Here is a 23603-nt window from a genome sequence, read left to right on the forward strand (position 1 = left end):
CAATGAGGGGATACCCCCCCCCCCCCGTCCCCACCCAAAAAAAGGCGGAATAACGTTGCCGTGGGCGGAGCTTGTGTAGTACGCATTTCTGTCCTAGGCGTGTGCAGCGCAGCTCATTGCCAGGTGACTGCCGCCTGTGTTGTCGACCTCCCTTGTTCTGTTCAACTGCAGTGATTGTTTTTCCTAGCGCTGTTTTGTTCTTGTTTCGATTTGTATGATGGTGGGTTCAAGTGAACACAACGTGTATCTGTGAAATTTTGTTTTGTACTCGGTAAAAAATGCAACGACAGGGAAAAAGCTCAAGTGTACAAGTGGTTTCCCTGATATAAACATGGCGACATGTCGATTGATGACAAATCTCGTTCTGGACGTCCATCAACTGCCCAAATCGAGGAAAATATTGTGAGCTTGTGGGTGTTATGTTGACGAGTTGCGCAACGGGTGATCTGACAAGTACCTTTTGGCTCCTGCAAGAATCAATTTCCACCGCACACTACTACAGAAGTCAGACAGACGCTCCTAACGTACCAAAAAGAAATGCCTGAAAACCTTTCAGCAAGAAATACCTTCTGGACTCGTCTGCTGCAAGGAAGAGACACAAAACTTTTCCATTTTCTTACGTAGCTAGGGGGATAATTGGGTACTGGAGTATTGCTAGTTAGTGTAAGAAATACATTAAACGAACAGAAAATGTTATTTATTGCAAAATCTGAGAAAATAAAGTGAAACTTTTGTTTATAAACTGATACACAGATTTCCGGGTTCTTTTCGGAATAGGAGGTTACCTCTTATGGATAGGAATCCTGTTGATGAAATTTATATACAAAGTGTGGGACAGCTCTTTTATCCCTTTTCTTTAAGAATGTTATTTTCTTGGCAGAATGGCTGAGAGCCGCGCCTATTCAACTTGAATAATTATCCGATTGAATTTTTCTAAGTATGGTCGAGGCTGTCACACGAGAAATGTAATGGAGTGACGTGAATGAAGTACATTATTTCTAATGGAGGAAAGATGGGGCTCGCCTACACTGTAGCGCACAATACCGTGAGCTGTGACGACTGCTGCCTGCGTCGTACGCCACCGAAAAATAAAAAAAAACTATCTCTTTCTTTCTGGATTGACCTTCGCCAATTGAACTCTCACTACGCCTTGATGAAGTCAAGGACTCCTATCTGCCCCTAGTCTAACTATTGGCATGATACACCGGTCAGATAACCAGTCCACGATGATACCTCTCAATGCTCGCTCGCAGGCGCTAACTAATAGTCTGTGTTCACACCGCGCATTAAATGTTGCGACCAACACAGTGAACAAACGCTTAATCGCAAGGGACTCAATATAGAGTATCACTCCGATTTGCTAGCGACAGAGGTGCTCTCTCAGTGCAGTACTAGAAAGAGACTTTGTTCCTCACACTCTTCATTCATGCACGAGCGCACTCTCTCCTGCTACATGTTACCGCTTCAAGAGTGTCACTGGAACGACCCCTCTCCATGCAAAAAGTGAAAGGGTATATCATCCGCTGTCTTTCCCTTACTCCTCTGGCTCATTGCGTCAGAAATAGTGAGCGAATAAGCGTTTCTCTTACAAATGGGAGAATGGCGCTCCGTTTAAGCCGACCAATTCGGAAATATATAGCATCTGCGTTAGGTGTTTACTGTCCACCTGCGAGAACTCTGAAACTGCGCACTAGGTCCGTCAAAAATGTGTATGCTGGGGTTCTCCCAAACAATACAGTGGGATTTGCTTTTAAGGTGAACACGCAGGCCATTATCATTATCTCTTTTCTCTGGCAAAAACAGTTTTGGTCCCTGGGTGGTCGGCCGGCCAGCCAGCGCAGCTGCGCGCTGACTCACCCTCATACAGTCTTTCGAGCAGGCTGGTTGACACTGCCGAACAAAAGCTCCTGAGGCTGTCGTGTCTTGAATGTTTGTGTACGCCAGCCTCGACTTTTTAATCTCAGTGCGCACTTGCGATTTATTTATTAGATTTTCATATCGATTAAATGGAAATATGTAAAATTGACTATACCCTATCGAGTTTGGACTCGAATGAAACGTCTTGATATGCAGAATACCATGGTGAGGTCGGAATATGTAAGAAACGAAGGTCAGGAGACCACGCCACCGTACAATATTGAAGAAATTCAATAGCTTGTGCTCACAGACCGTCAACAGATAACTGATCAGCTGTCAGAGATCAGTGGGTTATCTTGGAGCTCGGTTCAGCGAATTTTATCGAAAGATTTGGGAATGAAAAGGGTTTCTGCCAAGTTTGTTCCTCGGGTTCTGACTGACAATCAAAGGGAACGTTGAGTTACAACATGTTCTGCTGCCCCACGCACCTTACTCGCCTGACCAGGCTCTGTGCGACTTTTTCTTATTTCCATGCCTGAGAAGGGGCATGAAAGTACACCAATTTGACAACACTGAAGACATAAAGAGAAGAAACGAGGGAGGAGCTACCAGCCATTTCTAAAGATAACAAAAAATGTTTCGAACAGTGGAAGCACCGGCTGGACAATTGCGTCAGTTGTAATGGAGAGTATTTTGTAGGGATAAGGTTGCTTTGTAAACAATTTGAAAATATATAGCTTTTCAAAAAATAATTCCAATCTCTTTGGGTATCTTCTCGTGTAGAAAAAAGTGTTCTATATTAAGTATGGCAGAATACCTTCTTACCCAACCAGACTCATTTTCATACACAGTTTGCAAGTTGCTGCAGGTCACGGAACCCGCTCTGCAGGTGACAAGAAACAGTACAGTGCTGCATATTCAGAGGAAACGTCTCGACAGGTATGTAGAATAATATGCTCTACGTATACACGATGCTTCCAAAACTGGGTTTCGTAAACCGATTTCCCAGTACAATACATCATTGGTCACATAAGCACTCCAGTATCGATTCTGGAAATACGGTTATAGATGCTGGATTTCATAGTCCAATAGCGATTTTCGTTCCCATGCTTGGCTTCTCAGGTTAGTCTAGTTTTTAAATATTTTCGGGCAGTCTGGACGGTGTCACTTATTCTGCAGCGAAGGAGAAGTAAAAATATTAGGCTTGAAAGGTATCTTTACAATCAAGGTATACCTTTACAATTGAGCTGCATCTTTATAATTAATCTGAACACGGGGGTAAAGTATGGCCTCAATATGACTGTCGCGGAAAACAGAATGCCATAGCATCTGCTGTACATTAGAGGTGGGTGAAGCATGGAAAGGAATTTTATCAGTGAGAGCGTAAACAAAAATTGTGGCAAAAGAACATTTATTGTTCAACAGTAAATTGTAGTTTTGGATGTACAGAGTTCAATTTTGTAGTAAACCTATCGATTTCAGGATTTGGACCATTATAAAGTATTAAAGTATCATCTACATACCATTTATAATACAAAATTTTGTTTGCAATGTCTGGATTATTTTTAAACTTGCTGGCACCAATTGACATCACAGCAGCTGAGAAGAGTGCTCCACCTACCACCTTAGCAGGATGCCATGTGTATAACAAGTCTTAATGTATTTTATCCTTATAAGGAATTTGTCATATTTTATTGTCAGTCTAGTAAGATTTCTATTACTCTCTAAATTAAATTACAGGCCTGATGATGATCACGTGATAAGGCCGAAACCGGTCACCTATGTTCTTGTAGCATACGTGGTGCGATCAAGACTGAATTTTAAAAAGAAAAATTTTTAAAAATTTTTTTGATCTCTCTTCCAAAAATGTTTATTAAAACTGTTTAAAGAAAAAGAGCCGCTGTGCTGATTAAATGGACCACACGAAAATCTGATTTCCAGAGACAATATGTGTGAAACAACTGACGATCGGGAAACCTGTATCTGACGGCTGTAGAGAAACCGCTCCAGGCCTTACAATAATACGCGACAGCGAAAAACGATTTCCGAAATTCGGTTTTCTTCTGCCGGAAGTTGTGTCTCACGAAAAAGTGGCACTGCATTGTCCTATTGTTTTACAAATCAGTCGATGGGGACGAAGCAATCCGATGACGTTGAGGGTCAGTTTGTGGCTGTTAGGCTTTCAAGAGGCCTTGAACTGTTCTTGGTGATAGGTTGAGAGTCCATCTTCCCACCTTCCTGAACCTGCATGTACTATGCCTGATATAATTCATACATGCAACCTGAACTGGAGAAATATTTATTGGCACAATTATGTTGAATATCCATAGTTCTGAGCCTTCAGCTGCATATTTAAAACAACACAAAAAAACTGCTTCTTGATGTGCCTTCCAAAACTAATCAATTAACACCATAGAAGTTGTATACTTCTTCAGAAGTCCGCTCCTGGCAGCTGAGTGGTCAGGGCCACGTAATGTCATGACTAACAGCCCGGGTTCGATTCCCGGCTGGGTCGGAGATTTTCTCCACCCATGTACTGGGTGTTGTGTTGTCCTTATCATCATCATTCATCCCCATCGACACGCAAGTCGCCGAAGTGGCGTCAACTCGAAAGACTTGCACCAGGTGAACGCTCTACACGACGGGAGGCCCTAGTCACACGGCATTTCCATTTTACTTGTAAGAGCTATTTTTGAACACTATAGTGAACACCAGAGTCTCGCAATACGTCTGTAGTTGGAGAACGAATAACCAAGCCCCTTTCTGGACGATGTAATTGGTAGAACAAAAGTTAAAGTTCCAACAATCCAATATGGAGCACACACATTGTGAACGCTAAGTCCATGCCGAGCAGAGTAGTAAAAAAAGTTTATGTTCCTTGCTACAATCACAAAAACGATGACAAAGTCAACATGCACCGAGTTCGTAGAGTCCGGTCCCCAGGGGGGCAACTTCCTGGTTGAAGAACGGCAGTGGATGGTGGAGTGGGCGGCGACAATGGCGGCGGCTCTGGTGAAGCCCATCACTTCCAGGATGGCGATGCTACGGCCTTCTGCTGCCCAAGCACGAGCTTAAATACTCGATGTGCGGAGTGCTTTCTGATTGGCTGCTTAGCTGGGTCGCAGAAGCAGACCGTAGTCTCGGTCGGCGCAAGCGGATGCTACCTGGCGTTATGGTTGACATTGTGGGGTGGCCGCCGATGTCGTCCTGGTCTTAATGTGGTTCGAGTGCAGCTGCAGGCGTTTGAATTATACGGCCTCCAGACGTTCAGCTGCTGGCACTTCACAGTAGGTGAACCGTGATTTATTTTCAAAGAATATTCTTAAGAATTTATTTTATATACTAGCGATTCATCACGAACATTAACACATTTAATCACACTATGTAGGCATGGAAGTAGTTGTCAGGGAGTAACTGATGAAATCATAACCAAATTCCTTTTTACAAATGGGAATTTTATTCACATTAATAGTGCCTAAAAGCATTTTTTTTTTAAAAGAAACAGATTTAAAATTATGATCAGAGAGCACCCTCTAAATATCAAAGTCACAATTTATTCAGCGGCAGAAAGAAACAAGTTTTGACTGTATGAGCTTTTGGGCAGAGAACCTTGCCACTCCCTTTTGACACGGCCGTAGTTACGACGCTCACAACAGCTTCTGAGAGACTACACTGGTGCAAATCTACAACACACCAGATAACTTTAAACTAAGAGTTTTAACAATTTACACAAGCACACAAACTATGCACCCCCCGTAGGAGGGATGTAAATGGTACAAAACACTAACAATTAAAATATTAACCTGGCCACCGAAGGTGCAACTTGATATTAACTTGTAAGAAAAGTCTTACGGTGAAAGGGTGGCAACTTTATACAGTTAAATGATCATTTAAATAAAAGCCCATGAAATGCAATCTTATATAATTTTCTACAAGGTTTGCCAAACAATAGTTAAGATGCTCTGCAGTACACAGATACCGCCTCTCAAGATCATAGGCAATAATATCAAAGTTTCCAAAGATCAAAACATATTTCAGGTATTAGGCCGTTACACTCCAAGCAATAAATTCGTTAACACACCAAATCCGACGAACATGACAGAGGGTATGGCCAGGATGGCTTTCCATGAAGGGAAACAAAACGGGGCTTAGAAAATAGTCGATGTACCGTTCTAGTTAAGGGTGAAGCGGGTGACAGCCAAAGGGGCCCTTCTAAGAATATGAATGGCAGTCCAGATGGCTGTCGATCCGTAAGCCGGGCGACAGTCCGATTGGTACCACACGCTGTCTGGGGCGTCTTCAGATGCGCTTTCGCTGATCATGAGGGCTCAGTTCGAAGAGAGACTCGTAACTGAGGACATCTCTACTCCAGTCAATGAATGTCGAGGGCTAATGATCCCGACACCTCTAAAAATGGGCTTCCTGGCGAACAGGGGTCAAAGGTAGTCGACGGAAGAAGGCCGTGCGCTCAGCCCCCTTTCTCTGAGTCGCCTATTAATGGTCCTGGTGCTCACTGAAGGACCAGTTGAACGTCGGACCGATGGTAATGATGAACCCAGGGCTCTTAGTGTCTATCTGACGATTTCTCGGTCATCTCGTTCTGTCGTCTCTCTAGATCGACCACTTTCTTCCTAACACTGGTTCGGCCATGGTGCACCCATTTCAGCGAACAGCGTTTAATAGTGGCATCGATCCTGTTCAAACATCGGTCCGCCGATTACTACAGCTGGTTCAACTGGTTTTTTTGAGCCCAACTACACCTCCTCTCTCAAATGCTGACGTCTGTATATACTGCTCAAGAGACTCTCTGCGAGGTAAATTTGATTACTCTGTCGGCGCCTGCGTGGAAATCAATTTGAGATCAATTTGGATTACTCTATCGTGGTGTATAGCTGCTTTTTTCTATTTTTTTCCTTACTGTGGATGTCCACGGTAGTTGTGGACATGAGTATTGTAAAGGGACATTCTCCTCTAGCATTACTTTTCCTCAACAGTAGTTGTCGATACCACTATTATTTTTCGAATTTTGGACAGGTCAGTATTATCTCAGCTGCTTTTCTGACAACTTTCATATAATTTTATACACAGTATATTTCAAGCTAAAATATATGAAAAGGAATCACTTTATTTTCGATATTTTAATCGATAAGTACTAGCATCGAATGTACAGTTAAAATTATTTTTCCTTTATAAACATTTGAAATTACGAATTATTTGGCACACTTAAAAATTATGTTATTAATTATGCAATCTAGTACTAGAATGAAATTTTCACTCTACAGCGCAGTGTGCGCTGATATGAAACTTCCTGGCAGATTAAAACTATGTGCCGGACCGACACTCGAACTCGGGACGTTTGCCTTTCGCGGACAAGTGCTCTACCAACTGAGCTACCCAAGCAGGACTAACGCCCCGTCCTCACAGCTTACTTCTGCCAGTACCTCGTCTCCTTCCTTCCAACTGTTTACTATGTTTATTTACAGATTCGTTTATGAAATAATAATCGAAATTAATAGAAATTTATTTGTCAAGAAAAATTGTAACCCTTTGGAATATGAATGTTACACAGAGTGAAGTAGTAGTAAGGATGCCTCTGATGTCATGAGACGTATTTTTGTATTTTAGGTGAACAATGCAATTTCGGCTTTCTTAATGTGAAAATTCAAAAGACTGTATGATACACTAAAACGTGACAAAATATATTAACGTAAGAACAAAAATTCTGCAACAACAATCTTCACATTTATTTAGATCAATTCAACAATGAGGACCTAAAATGTGGGAATTTCAACTTCAAGAATAAGACACCTAGACAAGAACAACTGGAGCCAACTGAACACGAAAAGCTAAGTAAATTAAAAACTTTATTGTAATCTCCGCTCCTCCCAATTTTTTTTTTTTTGTAAAATATTTTGCTTATTGTGGACAAAGGCTGCGAAAAGGAAGGAGGGGGAGATAACTACTTGTGGGGACACAATTAAATGCCAGAAAAATAAACGTAAGTGGATCTCAAATAGCACAGATTTTGCAAATTGTGTCAATTTTTTTATTCTCTAGGCGTTTGTGCACACTGAAGCTGTTGGAATACTTACGACAGACGCTGTGTAGTATGTTGAAAAGTGCACGTGACGTGGGGTCGCACCTTTGATGACCCGCCTGTACCCTCCCCGCCCCATCCTCTTCCCCTCTACTCCCCCTCACACGCGCGCACACACATACACACACACACACACACACACACACACACACAACTTCTGTCCCAACTCCCGCCACGCCCACACACGCCCTTCCGTGTATTTGCGATCTGTATCCCAATGTGCACGCGAGAGGGCGAGCGCAGCTGTACAGTGGCAGAGCAGTCCGCGCACAACCTGTGGGCAGTTAGCAGCCGGCTGGTAATAACTTAAGGCCCTCGAGTCACCGCCCTTCTCCACAAGCTCGACAGTTTTGCATGCTGCCTCGCGCGGGCGCAAGATAAATGGACCGCGGCGAGTTTTACAATACTAATTAGTCGCCCACACGGTTCAGCGGGCTTGCTTGCGATCGCCCAGGCCGCAGCCCTCGCCGAGGTTGCCAGTTGCAGTATAGCACGCTGCAACAGGAGCTCGTTACCGACTTTACTGCGGCGTCAAAGTAATTACCGTACCCAGACTCTCTCCATAAATATCACTTATACTTCTGTAGCAGAGTGTTTAAGAAGCAAGTCCTCTTTCTCATCAGTAGTCAACGAGACTACAGAGAATGCAATCCCGCGCTTTCTCTCCTGGACACAAAGGCTGGTGTCGGAACGGTAACTAAGCACTCCTTTACCGCCTGCCATTAGCCTAGTTTTCTCTCAAAATGCGGCCCTTATTAACATGCTGATTACAAATGGTAACACTAGCCGAAGGGATTGGTAGGTGTATTAATAGTAAGCTCAGAATTTTGCAGATGATGCAAGAATCCTTAATGAAGCAAAATCTAAAAAAAAAGCCTGCAGAAAAATCTAGTCACATCCTGATAAGATTTCGAAGTGCTCCAAAGATTGGCATCTTGCTTTAAGTGTTCAAAAAAAAAAAAAAATCTGGCGTTTATAAGATCATCTGCGATACCTGCTCTTCCTATTATATAGGGCAAACTGGACGTACTTTCACCATCAGATATAAAGAACATCCTTTGAGAAAAAAACGGCATCAATCCCCTAAACTCATCCTTTGCCCATCATCTCTTACTTACTGGACACGTGCCTAAAGCCGTTGGCGATAGCAAATATTCTGCATACCGAAACGAAGGGGCGTATGTTAGATGTTTTAGAGGAATTGGAGATTTTCAAACATCTATCTCGTCATGATGGCCTCATTCTCAACGAACAGCTGCAGCTGCGAAATAAAAACTTTTTCGACTGTATAAAGCCGTTGCTTGATCTTTGATTCAGATTTCCTCAAGCAGTTTGCCGAAATTTTATTTTCCTATTACGTCTTTGCTGTTTTCTTGTATGTCATAACTGACGTTTTTTTACGTTACAAAACGTATCTCTGGTTAAAGCAGATAAATATGTAACTTCACCTTATTATTACTAGTGCTTACGTTATGCCTGAATCAGCTTCATTACAATTTCATGTGTCTAATTTTGGATGTACAGTAGCCTAGTTGTTTCTGCGGCTACTAGATGGCGCTCGTAGCAACACCATGTATACTTGCCTACACTTTCTAACGTGGGCACCTCAGTCTTGATGCAACCCGTGTTCACTCAGGTACGAGCAGCCCTTAGCGGCTCGCCATCTTATCTTATTTACAACTTTTCATGATGTCGCCTTTCCGGCTTAGATTTTTTTAGAATGTGATTTGTAAGTACTCCATCTCTTTCCAGTCAGTACACATTTTAGTTTATTAATGTCTTATATACCTATTATGTTTTAGAACAGTTACTTTAATTCTGAAGACGACGCTCATAGTAGCATCGAAACCTGGTCAATTTTGACTTAATATTTGTGACCGAGGGCTTATTTTTTCTAATATATAAAATAAGTAGTGTCCTACGAATACAATATCAGTTACTCACAACTAGAATCAGTCTACTTAGTGTACTGGGTTTTACAATTTTTTAGGGACATGAAACTGAATAATCATATTGTCAATGTTGCACGTACAGCAGGTGTCAGTCTGCCATTCGCCGATAGTACACTGCGAAAATATGCGCTACGACCGAGTCTGCTCGCAAATCACTTGTGTGTTCCATATTAGAATACCGTCGCATTCCAGCACAGCCACCGAGCTAACAATACAGAGTTGGTGTGGCCTGCTTGGCGCAGTCAAGACGTAAATAATAATATTTGTTGAGGTTTCCGTAATTAGCCTTCATAACGCACTGGAGAGAGCGTAGAACCTCTTTGGTTGTTTAGGGTTGATGCTGGGAACAGAGACGATTCTTTGACAGGTGGTGATCTGTCAAAGTAGCAAAATGATATTAGCTCTTGGGCAAGCCCGGTTTGCCGTGCGCTCTAACGCTCTGCTTTCCGGGCGGGAAGGCGTACGGGTCATCGGCACGAATCCCCCGCCGGATTAGTGTCGTGGTTCGGCGTGCCGGCCAGTCTGTGGATGGTTTTTACGGCGGTTTTCCACCTGTCTCAGCGGATGCGGGCTGGTTCCCCTTATTCCGCATTAGTTACGCTATGTCGACGGTTGTTACACAAACACTATCTCCACGTACGCAAACATTTGGGTTTCCACTCGTCTGGTCTGAGACGTTCCCGGGGGTGTCCACTGGGGGCCGAAACGCACGGGGGGACGAAGCCTCCCCCTCGTTTCTAGGTCCCCGCTTCCATACAATACAATAGAACTCTTTAAACAGGTTTATCTATAAATAGACAATTTTATGTGGAAGGTGTGTAACCAGCAAATCCCTTAACATTTATACATAAGCCACAGTTGATACAAAATTTTTACTGCCGGAACCTCTTCCACGGCGCTCACCGCTATCAAGAGACGGGAGTCGCCTGGCCCTTGTTCTAATCACTGTTAAATGCACTAAGTGGGGTGCCTAGCTGAAAAACAGCTGCAACCGTTGACACTTACTCTGCCCTATACCGCATCAATATCCTCTTGGCCTAACTACTAGTCAATGGACCGTGGGGCTAAGTCACAGAAGACAGATACTATGGAGCTCTTTATTCGCAATAGCAAATGGAATCCGCTACACTGCTATTTGAGACGAATACAAGGTGTCTCTCTTCAAAGCTTTTCAATGAAACATGTATGAGACTTATAAAATTACTTCTGTCAGTTGCAGTAGCGTCAGCAAAGTATTACTGTCTGACCGTGGATGACGTGCTACTGTCCCATCAGTGGAGGCTGTTATCATCCACTGTTGCCGGCTTCTCCGGGATACTTCTTCAGCACTTCACCACCCTGCTGCTCTGCTGCTCACCCCTACTGCTTGGCTACTCGTTTGATACTGCTCATGGCTGTCCCTTTATACTCTTGTTAACGATCTTTTCCCACTTGGACCTGGTTGCATCCGACCTGCTTCATTATCTTTCTCGAATACACCGTCTACACGTGATAGCATTAATTTCATTTTATGGCCAAGGATCGTGGTTATATGCTTCCTATCATGAACTTGGCCGTTACCTATCGTAAACATCGCGTGTACACAAGATTGCCTTCAATTCCATCTTGCAGTCAAGGATCGCCATTAGATGCTGCCTCGACCCTCACGTTGCTTGTCATTTTTACAAGTGGTAGCCACTTGCTGATGCTACCTTCAAGCCATATGTGTCCATTGTCTGTAGCAAATGCCCTGGCCAACTGGGTGGCTTCTAACATTCTGCGTGGTGTCTGTTTGTTCTATATCGTGTCTCCCTACCACTTTCGCGCAGCGACGCTCTGAGCGTGTTTTTTAGGGAATTGACTAGTTTGAACCTGGGACCTGTTGCTGGGAAGGAGACGTCAGACCACACATGACATGTAGAATTCAGAAGAGTTCAGTGAGACTAGCGATGATATAACCAAATACTTAATGATTTCAGCGTCAGCTCCACTGCACTCCCTGCAAAAGAATCTTAATACTAACTAAATTTAGTGGAAGGGGTTCAAGGCTTTCCTATTTTTAGTTAGCTGGTAAAACAACGTCGAAAAAGCAGTTAAGTTTACCATTGGAAATTTTATTCTACTCACAAAACATCGTTTATAATTTGCACTATTGATAAAAGGAAATGTTTTAATACAGGATGGTAAAAACCAACTGCGTTCAACAAAAATGTGAACGAATATTCCCTGAGTGGGTTTCCAAGTTCTACAATGGATCGAAGGATGGCCTATGCCATATCACATCTATAATCTAGGTTTAAATTAAGTTTCACAAAAGAGAAAACTATCAAAATGGTCTACAGTGACCCTCAATTATCTTTAATTACTTATCTAACTTGTCGTAAATTACAGTGGCTGATGTGGCTTCTCAATAACTATATAACAGAAAAATCATCGCGTTTCAGATTTTTTACTACAAGTGGCAGATGTGAACACCATGAGCTTTAATTGACGATCGACACTAGTATTACGCAAAAAGGGGGTGTAACAAATGAGACTTCTGCAGTTCTGAGTGAAGCTTTATGCGCTGTTATGCGGCATCGCGTGCGTTCATTACCTTGTCGGTGTTTGTCAGGGGGCGGTGGACAGCACAGCTCCGCTCACCTCGCCGTCTCGGAAGCTACTCTCTCTTAACTTCTCCTTACTACAATTTACCGAAGTTGGTTTAAAAAAACTATCTGGCTGTGTTTTCATCTGACCAATCAGGGTCTCAATGTTAACCTTAAGCTCCGCCTACAAAAATTCTGTCCATCCAATGAGAAACGTTATACTTTTCGTGGTGGGGCAATGTTTTTAAAGTTTGCAACGTAACAGACACGCGAAAAAGTCTGACGCTAAAACTTGCAGCTGGTGTGGTCTTTTTAATGTTATCGTAAGATCTATACTGTTCTTCTGGAGGGCTCTATCTTTTAACCTGGGCTGGGGGGGTGGTCCTAACGGTTAGCTGGCGACGTGGGTGTCCGTCCCTTATCGTAGGGCCTTCTAACTTAACACGGTTCTGCTCTCGGCTTCTGTTCTCGTGTCTCCCCTCGGAACTGCGTCTGTCTCACGGTGGGAAGGTATGACATGCGTTCAGGCATTCTTGTGTTAGTCTGTGGTATTCCATTTGCTCACTCGTTACTCGTATTACTTTGGTTAATTTAATGTCACGATTTATTCGGAGCTATGTGACATACTACTGGATTTACTTATCATGTCAGGGTTTTCATGGAAGGTGTTGGATTTGCCTGACACCTTACAGGCTCCTCACGCACACCCATCTAAGCCTGTCAAGAAATTTTCTAGGAAGCTGTTCAGCTTATACTCCGACATTTAACTAATCCTCCAGTCACGACAATTTTTCTCGAGTGTGTGGGACGCATACTAGACAGGTCTGACAGTGGATAATGGAAACAAACAAAGATGTTCGCCATGAAATTTCAGAGATTGGTTTGACTCTCGGTAGCGCCACACGGAACAGTAGAAAAATCTGAATTGGGAGATGCTTGAAGACAGACGCCAACTGTCGCCCAAAAATCTATTTGCAAAGATTTGCGAACCAGTATTAAGTGACGAATCTACGGACATTCTTACCCCCAACTATGTATCACTCTCGTAGGGATCGTGAAGACAAGATTAGACTACAGCAATTACAACACGAAGAGAGGCATTTAAGCAGTAGTTGTTGTCGCCCTCCACAACGTGATTGGAATGGACAGAAGCCGTAATGTGTGGTACCATGCTAAGTACCCCCTGACATGCACTTCACCGTTATCTACAGACTATATATGTTGGTACAGACGTCCAACATTGGCTCAAATTGCTCTGAGCACTATGGGACTTAACATCTGAGGTCATCAGTCCCCTAGAACTTAGAACTACTTAAACCTAACTAACCTAAGGACATCACACACATCCATGCCCGAGGCAGGATGCGAACCTGCGGCCGTAGTAGCAGCGTGGTTCCGGACTGAAGAGCCTAGAACCGCTCGGACACAGCGGCCGGCAACTCGAAGTGAAGTTCTTAACCGTACACATCGAGCTGTGTAGTTTTACAATCAGGTAAGGTGCCTCCTCTGGAACGATCAGAAAACGCACAAGGCGAAACTAGGCCTCTATAGTACCTACTATGTTTCCACCTTGATCCACTCACCAGAGACCTTTGCCCTGACAAGAGAGGCAGGATAACAAAACACAAGCCGCTGTACTCAAGAAAAAGTGTTCAGGAAAACTCCGGCAGTCTAGTTTAAGAAGGTATGGTTATGTAAAACGAATGGAAGAAACGGGGATAGCCAAGAAATCCTTCGAAATGGATCGACATAGTTAAGAAGGACGTTACCGGAAGTAGTCTACCTGAGAACAGGATCATCGAGCAACGTCTGTACTCAGAGATGATGATGATGATGATGATGTGCAACTGTATGTGAATGCCAGACTCTATCACTTAAAATATGGATGTGGGAGTGGTTGATGTGACTGGTAGGAAGGCGTAAGAGGTTCTCTGCTGAATTTCTACATGTAACTGTAGACCGAGACGACTGCATAGTGAAAGGAGGGAGCGCTCGACGATATTGGAATAAGTGGGAACAACTTGGATATGTCTGGCTGAAGGCCGTTACGAACGGAGAAGTGTTGAAGACATCTTTATGCCCTAGTCCTTGTCCAACGAAGAATCACTATGATGATGATGATGAGCTACCGTTCTGCAATATCATAATCATTATCATCGTCACCATTATTTAATCACGTGCCCTAAAGAACACACGATGCCTTTAACAGTTCCCTCAGTGTTCACTGAGTTGGAGTCCCTTTCTTAGGCTGTCCTGAAATGCGCGATTTATTTATTAAATCTTTTCCCATCTTGTCCTATCATCCCATCCACGGTGGGCCAAGTGGTTGTGTTTTTTGTGATCACCCCTCCATTAGAGCTCTGGCCACAGAGTACTGGGTCATTCTTGCTGGGTGTCCTGGCCAACTCATGTTGAGATGTTGTAAAATCGTAGTCTAACAATAAAATCTGATACCAACAGACGTATCGGCTGCGCTTCAGTGAGTCCATCTTGGCACTATCTTTTGTGTAATTTACAACTGTAGATAAAACAAGTCATTAGTTCTTTTACTATATCTGCCTCCCGACAAAAGCTACTTCAGTCGCTACAGAACAAGTAGTGGTTACGTTATTACTGCTACTACTACTTACGAATAGATTAATAGTTCGAGCAGGAATGTTTTGAACCCAAATGCGGATTGAGCCAAAGTCGTTTGTTAAGATTATGATGTCCTGTTTGCCCTACAACACATTGTACATCGTTCTGGAAACGCATAAGGATCAACTAAAGACGACACTCCGTCCACTGGAAAATATTGCCCGAGCGGATGGCATGCACCTGATGAATACATTATTGTAATTGGAAAAGTTAGCCCTGGGAGGATAGACATGATAGCCCGAAAGCTGTAGTTGCCTAAAAACAAATGTTTTTAAAAGTTTTTGGCTATTTTTGTTCAACGCCAATAATCCTTAACTGCCCCGAAATTGAGCAAGATTCAGAATGGACAAAATTACATAATCTAAAGTAAATATCTAAGTTAATGGATAGAGATTAACCTACCAAAGAAAGAAGCTTTCGTGTCACGAATTAATGACGTGAAAATGGTGTCTACAATAAGAGATCTCTGTCCTCAAACACCAAAGATACTATTGCAGTGTTATTCAACCGCAGGTTCTATGTGCGATAGAGAGTCTTACAGTAACAGGAAGGCAAACAAACTAAGAGTTTGTGAAAAATCCTCGTTATCGTCAAAACAGATACCCACTACAGAAGGCATCACAACCACAAACTATCTAAGTACGTGGAAAAGGTAAGTGACACGATTCGGAAAAGAAGAATTCGCTGTTATGGCCACCTGACCCGAATCAGCCCAGGAAGGAAATCTAAAAGGATATCAACCTACTTTCGAAATGAGAACCAAAAGGGGCATGGTTCAAAGATGTTGAAACAGATCAACGAGAACTTCAGATATCGTCTACAGGTATCCAGGAACGTGAACTGCTTAAGAGAAGATATGAAGACACGAAGGTTTCTTAGAGAAGCTGAAACTCAACCTAGAAAGGTGGTGCAGTGGTTACCACACTGTACTTGGTTTCGAGACGAAGACGGTTCAAATCCGCGTCGGGATATCCAGATTTATGTGTAGCATGATTTCCCTAAATAGCTCCAAACGAATGCCTCGATGGTCCCTATGAAAGGGTGCGGCTCATTTCCTTTCCCATCCTTGAATTAATCCAAACTTGTGTTCCGCGTCTAATGACCTAGATATCGACGGGACTTTGAACCCTAATTATCCTTACTTCAGAAGCTGAGTACAAGGAAAGTGTGGACCCAAGAGAGAAAAGAGCAACATCGGAAATGAACGCAGGAGCATTGGGTGGAACTTATAGCTTGCAAAAAGACACCGTTAAATTCCTGTGCTGTTTGGTCCAAATGAAGCAAAAACAGGAAGAATCTGAAGTACACAGCTTCATATGCTCCAGAAAGCATATCAAATAGCCTCCGTAGCTGTCTAGTAGAGAGTAAGATTTTGATCGCATCATACTTGATTTTCGGATGCTGCTTTCGTGCTGGACCAGTCATACAATAGGCTGCCGGCAAGATGAAGCAGTGTACCCGCTGAGATTGGGTGACGTGTGAGTTGAAGGCCTCAGGCACCTTATATGTGTGTGTGTGTGTGTGTGTGTTTTACGGCGACTTTACGAGGCGTTTGACGTGCCGTTAGACAGGCGCCCGCTGGCGCCAGCGGCTGACTGTGACTGGCGCCAGTGGCCAGCGACCAACGACCACGCGCGCCTTTGTATGCACTGTAGGCGCTGTGTTGCTGGTAGGAGCCGGAACCCAGGGGCGTGGCGACACGTCGCGCGCAGCAGGGCGGGCTGCGCCCTCACGGCCACCGACGAGGACATTGCCGCCGGTGGTTCCTGCACGAACACCTGCTGGCATCGGTGTCCAGTGCGGCGTTGAGGGGGGCGCCACGAAGAGCCCTGCATGAAGTGATCTACATCGTCCAGTCATTAATGTGGCCACCTGTGAAAAGCCTGAGTAATTAATTGCTGCAGCGTGAACTGCGTTTTGGAAGAGAGTGAGTGAGGTTCTGAAAAGAAACAGACAGGGCTTTGGAGCCATGCTGACTCCAGTGCTGTGGCCATTTACACTATGTTATTCGGATGAGTACCCACGGCGCTAAGAGCTCGATTGAGGTGGTCCCACAGATTCTCGACTGGTTAGTTAGTTAGTTAGTTAGTTGGTTGCGTGTTCCATTGATCAGTCGCACGGTGCCGTAGCTGTTATGATGTGGAACGTGTCAAGTGAACAAGAAATACGCATATCAAGCAAAATTTTTAATATATATATATATTACAGACTTAAAGATTAATATTTCTATTCTTTACCCCACTTACTTAAATGGCACAAAATGTATATACTATATTTATAGATTTGGGGTGCACTCAGCCTCGTGATGCCAATTGAGGAGCTACTCGACCGAATAGTAGCGACTCCGGTCAAAGAAAACCATCATAACGACCGGGAGAGCGGGGTGCTGACCCCACGCCCCTCCTATCTGCGCCCTCAACTGAGGATGACACGGCGGTCGTATGGTCCCGATGGGCCACTCGTGGCATCGACGGAGTGCTTTTCATATTTATAGATTTATTTACTCCTATTCAAGAATTCATCTATGGTATAGAAGGAGTTGTCAAGGAGATAGGATTTCAATTAATTTTGAAGCTGTTACTGCTGTCTGTCAGACACTTTATTTCATCTGGTAATTTGTCGAAAATTTTTATAGCAGCATATTTTACCCCTTTCTGTGCCAAAGATAGGTTTAGCAAAGGATAGTATAAGTCTTTCTTTTTTCTGGTATTATAATCATGTCCGCAGCTCGTGGTCGTGCGGTAGCGTTCTCGCTTCCCACGCCCGGGTTTCCGGGTTCGATTCCCGGCGGGGTCAGGGATTTTCTCTGCCTCGTGATGACTGAGTGTTGAGTGCTGTCCTTAGGTTAGTTAAGTTTAAGTAGTTCTAAGTTCTAGGGGACTGATGACCATAGATGTTAAGTCCCATAGTGCTCAGAACCATTTGAACCATTTTTTATTATAATCATGAATATCGCTGTTGTTTTTAAACTGGTACATGTCGTTGAGAACAAATTTCATTAGTGAGTAGATGTATTGTGAGGCTGTTGTAAGAATTCCCGATCTTTTAAAAATACACCTACAAGATGTGCGACTATGAACGCCACTCATTATTCTAACCACTTTCTTTTGAGCAGTGAATACTTTTTGTCTAAATGTTGAGTTACCCGAAAATATTATTCTGTATGACATCAGAGAGTGAAGGTACGCAAAGTACGTTAGCTTACTAATTTCTATATTCTCAAAATTGGCAATTATACTGATCGCGAAAGTTGCTGAACCTAGTCGCTTTAGGAGATCCAAAATATGAATTTTGTAATTAAGATTCCCATCTATATCTACACCCAAAAACTTAGTATGCTCTACCATGTCTACTGACTTCTGATGATGTGTTATATGTATTGAAGGAACCGTACTGTTTGCCGCAGAAAATTGGATGTACTGTGTTTTTTCAAAGTTTAGAGCAAGTCCATTTGCAGAAAACCAATTAATGACTTTTCCAAAGACCTTATTTGTATCATTTTCAATTGGAATTTCCTTTACTGGGTTAATAATGATGCTTGTATCATCAGCAAACAGTGTCAGTTCAGCTTCCTGTTGCAGATAGGAAGGGAGGTCGTTCACATATATCAAGAACAGAAGGGACCCATAATTGAACTACCTAATGTAATTTCATCCCAGTTACACGAAGCGGCAAACTTATTTAAATGACTTGACCCATATAGGGAAACTTTTTGCTTCCTGTTCTGTAGGTATGACTTAAACCACTCATATGCAATTCTATTTATACCATAGAATTGTAATTTCTGTAACATAATGGCATGGTTCTCACAATCAAATGCGGCGAGTTCGTTGGCCAGGGGATACCGTACATTCATCCTAGTGCTCTCCGAACCAAGCAGGTATACTGCAAGCTGTGTGACATGTCGCATTGTCCTATTGGTAGATACCACCTTGCCGAGGAAAAACAAGCTGCATGCATGGGTGGACATCACCCCTGGGACAGATACATACTTGTACTCATCCATTGTGCCTTCGAGTATGGAGAACGATGACCCTGCTGTCTGGTCTCCTCTGCCGAACAACCCAACCCAACCCTTCCAGAATGAGGATATTACCCAGGCATTGCCACAAAAACAGTCCTCAGACCATAACGCATGCAGGGTGTTTGCTTTCAGCCGCCGGACACGCCAATGGCTATCTGTTCGATGTGATTCGTCTGAAAAGGGGATCTCAGTAGTGATGTGTAAATTACAGCCTTCACCGCCAACGAACAGCAGTCAGCATGGGTATATGAACCATGCACCCACTGCAGAGACCCATACACAGTAATTTTCGTTGACCGGTCACTGAGGAGACACTGTTGGTAGCCCCTTGGCTCATCTGCTCAACAGCTGCACGTCTATTCGCTCGTACACTTCCCCGCAGCTGTCGTTCACCCCAGTCATCTATCGCCCGTAGTACGCCACAGTGGCCTTGGCGCGGTTTTGGATAATGCCATTTTACCATGCCCGGTATACTTAAATCACAGTAGCATGCCAACAGATCACAGATTTAACCATTTGGTAAATGCTTCCACTCTTGGACTGAAAGTCAATTATCAGTCTCTTCTGCACGTCAGATAAATCGCTCCTCACTGCATTACGGCAACGACTGCCTGTTTTCCGCGAGCCCCCCGGCCTCTTCATATACCCTCCACTGCTATTGCTGTTACCTGCCGTCGGTGAGTGGCTGTAGAACGTTCACGTCGAACATAGGTGGTAGTCACATCAGAGTCACTCGACCGTGTATTAATACACCAAGAAGAAATGCAGATGATAAACGGGTATTCATTAGACAAATATATTATACTAGAACTGACATGTGATTACATTTTGACGCAATTTGAGTGTATAGATCTGAAACGTCCCCTTTGAACAATTATACATGACTGTGCTTAAACTGACACACAATACTTTGTTAGCGCAACGCAACCTGACTTTCAATAATCCCTACAAAAGAATGGGCCCTGACTAACATTAAACTATACCTTTCACAAATCACTTACCTCACAAAGATCTTCGCTACTCAAGCTACTGCAATACAGCGAGCGCCACTACTGCCAGCTAAATAAAAGATTCAAACTATGGAAGGCACTAACTACTGATAGGGATAGTTAGCAAATGAAAGATATTAGTAGAGAACAAACAATGTATTTACCTTAATAGTCATAATATATATATCAGATCCTGAGAAATCAGTACCCAGAACAACCACATCTGGCCGTGAGAACGGCCTTGATACGCCTGGGCGTTGAGTCAAACAGAGCTTGGATGGCGTGTACAGGTACAGTTGCCCATTAAGCTTCAACACGATACAACAGTTCATCAAGAGTAGTGACTGGCGTATTGTGACGAGCCAGTTGCTCGGCCCCTATTGACCAGACGTTTTCAGTCGCTGAGAGATCTGGAGAATGTGCTGTCCAGGGCAGCAGTCGAACATTTCCTCTATCCAAAAAGGCCCGTACAGGACCTGCAACATGAGGTCCTGCATTAGCCTGCTGAAATGTAGTGTTACGCAGGGATCGAATGTAGGGTAGAGCCACGGGTCGTAACACATCTGAAATGTAACGTCCACTGTTCAAAGTGCCGTCAATGCGAACCAGAGGTGACCGAGACGTGTAACCAATGGCACCCCATACCATCACGCCGGGCGAAGCGCCAGTATGGCGATGACGAATACAAGCTTCCAATGTGCGTTCACCGCGATGTCGCCAAACACGGGCGTGACCGTCATGATGCTGTAAACAGAACCAGGATTCATCCGAAAAAATTACGTTTTGCCATTCGTGCACCCAGGTTCGTGGATGAGCCCTCCTGTCTGTGATGCAGCGTCAAGGGTAATCGCAGCCATGGTCTCCGAGTTGATAGTTCATGCTGCTGCAAACATCGTCGAACTGTTCGTGCAGATCTTTGTTGTCTTGCAAACGTCCCCATCAGTTGACTAAGGGATCGAGACGTGTCTGCACCATCCGTTACATCCATGCGGATAAGATACCTTTCATCTCGACTGCTAGTGATACGAGGCCGTTGGGATCCAGCACGGCGTTCCGTATTGCCCTCCTGAACCCACCGATTCCATATTCTGCTAACAGTCATTGGATCTCGACCAACGCGAGCAGCAATGTCGCGATACGATAAACCGCAATCGCGATAGGCTACAATCCGACCATTATCAAAGTCGGAAACGTGATGGTACGCATTTCTCCTCCTTACACGAGGCATCACAACAACGCTTCACCAGGCAACGCCGGTCAACTGCTGTTTGTGTATGATAAATCCGTTGGAAACTTTCCTCATGTCAGCACGTTGACGGTGTCGCCACCGGCGCCAACCTTGTGTGAATGGTCTGAAAAGCTAATCATTTGCATACCACAGCATCTTCTTCCTGTCGGTTAAATTTCGCGTCTGTAGCACGTCACTTTCGTGGTGTAGCAATTTTAATGGCCAGTAGTGTAGATACCTAAACGTCAGGCAGGATGCGTGTAAATCACCCCCGTCGTATTGATTCAGACACAGTCTCTTTCTACGACAAAATCACAAGCAGGTTCTGCCCTCTTCGGACGGTACAATAGGAAAAGAGAGAAAATCCTATGCTGATGTCCTATATTCGGATTCAGAAGAGTCTGCACCATAACGCAAGGAACAGTTTGTGGATCCTGAAGACCTATAGAATCTGAAGCCGATAATGAAGAATCAGTGCATAAATTTGGAACCATAAATATTAGTTCCCTTTGCACAAGTGGGAGGGTGAAACGAATGATAATCTGAACAGCATCCTACCAGCAGCGATCCAAGGAAGAAGATACGCTGATGATCTAACAATGGATAGTCAGATCTATCGAATTTTCAAAGGGTAACCGGCACTTACACTCTAATATTAGGAAGAGACTTGGCAATTCACAGAAGCATAATGTGGTATGTTGTTGATTTTGAATACTTCAGTGCATGACTCTCTGTTTTAACAATTATATACAAGAATAAATTGTCAATCAATGTTCAACTGCCATGCACCAATAAATAAAGATAAAAAGAAGAACCAAGAGGAAGTAGAAAACTTTTGAGAAGATTAGGAAAACCGGCTATCGAAAATACGTAAGAGCTACATAACAGTCATGATTGGGGACTTCAGTGGCCAACTGGGAAAAGAGGAATCATTCCAGAAAGTTACTTGAAACCAGCTAGCTCACTAGAGGACTGATATAAATGACTCAATGTTAGCAGATGTATGTATCATTCCAGCTTAACATCATGACAACGCAGTCAAAAAATTACTTAGCAGGCGTAAAACATGGATATCACCAAACCTCACCTTGGCAGAGCTTCAAATTGATTGTGTAGCCATATCCAGATATAATTATCAAGAGCATCAGAGTCAAGTGAGCAATGGAAGTTAAATCATATCACTATCCAACTAACATCACAAGAGATTCATTCCACAATGTAAAATCATGAAACAAACTAGTACGACTAACGGTATTTATAATGAAACTTGGGAGGAAAAGGAACCTGATTTTCAACAGAACCTGAAGGAAATGTCTTGTGGTTGCAACAACATTACAGAATCGATTAAACACATTCCATTTGATACAGCTCGAGGGAACAAACAACTAAAGCACAGATGGTGGAATGATAAATGTGGAAAAGCAATTAGCCAAAAAAAAGTTTGGAACTAGTACATCAGAAAAACAAGCAGTAATTGGAAAATCTATTACTCTGATACGAAGCAAGCAGATAAAATTACTAGGAGACAATAGATGTGCTTTGAAAAGGACAAATTGAAACTGTACAAAAACTATAAAAATATGATACAACAGACTATTACAGAACATTCGTGAACGATATGTCTGAGTACATCTCGAAATCGCAATGTGTTCAGGAAAGAAACTGGAAATTTCACACTTAACAATGAAGAAAATCGTAAGCTGCTCGCTACACATTTTAAAAGCTATTGAAATATGAAAAACGAATAAAACTATTGGAATTCCACGATAATATTCCACATGAAAATTCAAAACCACCACACAATTAAAACCCAACAAAGCCCCAGGTGAAGGTGATGTCGCAGCAGAAATTCTATAACACAATGAAGAACTAGGTGTCACGACTGTAAAAGAAATCTACATAGGGCCTGGGACACAAGCAATTACAGAAATAAGTACAATAATTACAGAAGCATTTCGTTACTACCTTTACACTACAAAATCTAATCGAAAACTCTTCTAGACATATTAAATCTTTAGTCAACCAAATAAATTGGAGAGTTTGAAACTGGATTTAGGTATAGCATATCCTGTCCAGAGCAAATTCTAAATCTTAAAAAAATTAGTTATATTGAAATACCAAATAAAAAGATATAGCTTATGTTTGTTGTTTTTAAAAAATTTAAGTTTAGATAGACAAGGACTCCCTCTTCAAAACCATGAAGAAATTTGCACTAGTTAGGGAAACTCTGGCAATAACTACGTAAATCCTTA

The sequence above is a fragment of the Schistocerca serialis genome, chromosome 4 (genome assembly GCF_023864345.2).
Source record: "Schistocerca serialis cubense isolate TAMUIC-IGC-003099 chromosome 4, iqSchSeri2.2, whole genome shotgun sequence".
Taxonomy (NCBI): domain Eukaryota; kingdom Metazoa; phylum Arthropoda; class Insecta; order Orthoptera; family Acrididae; genus Schistocerca; species Schistocerca serialis.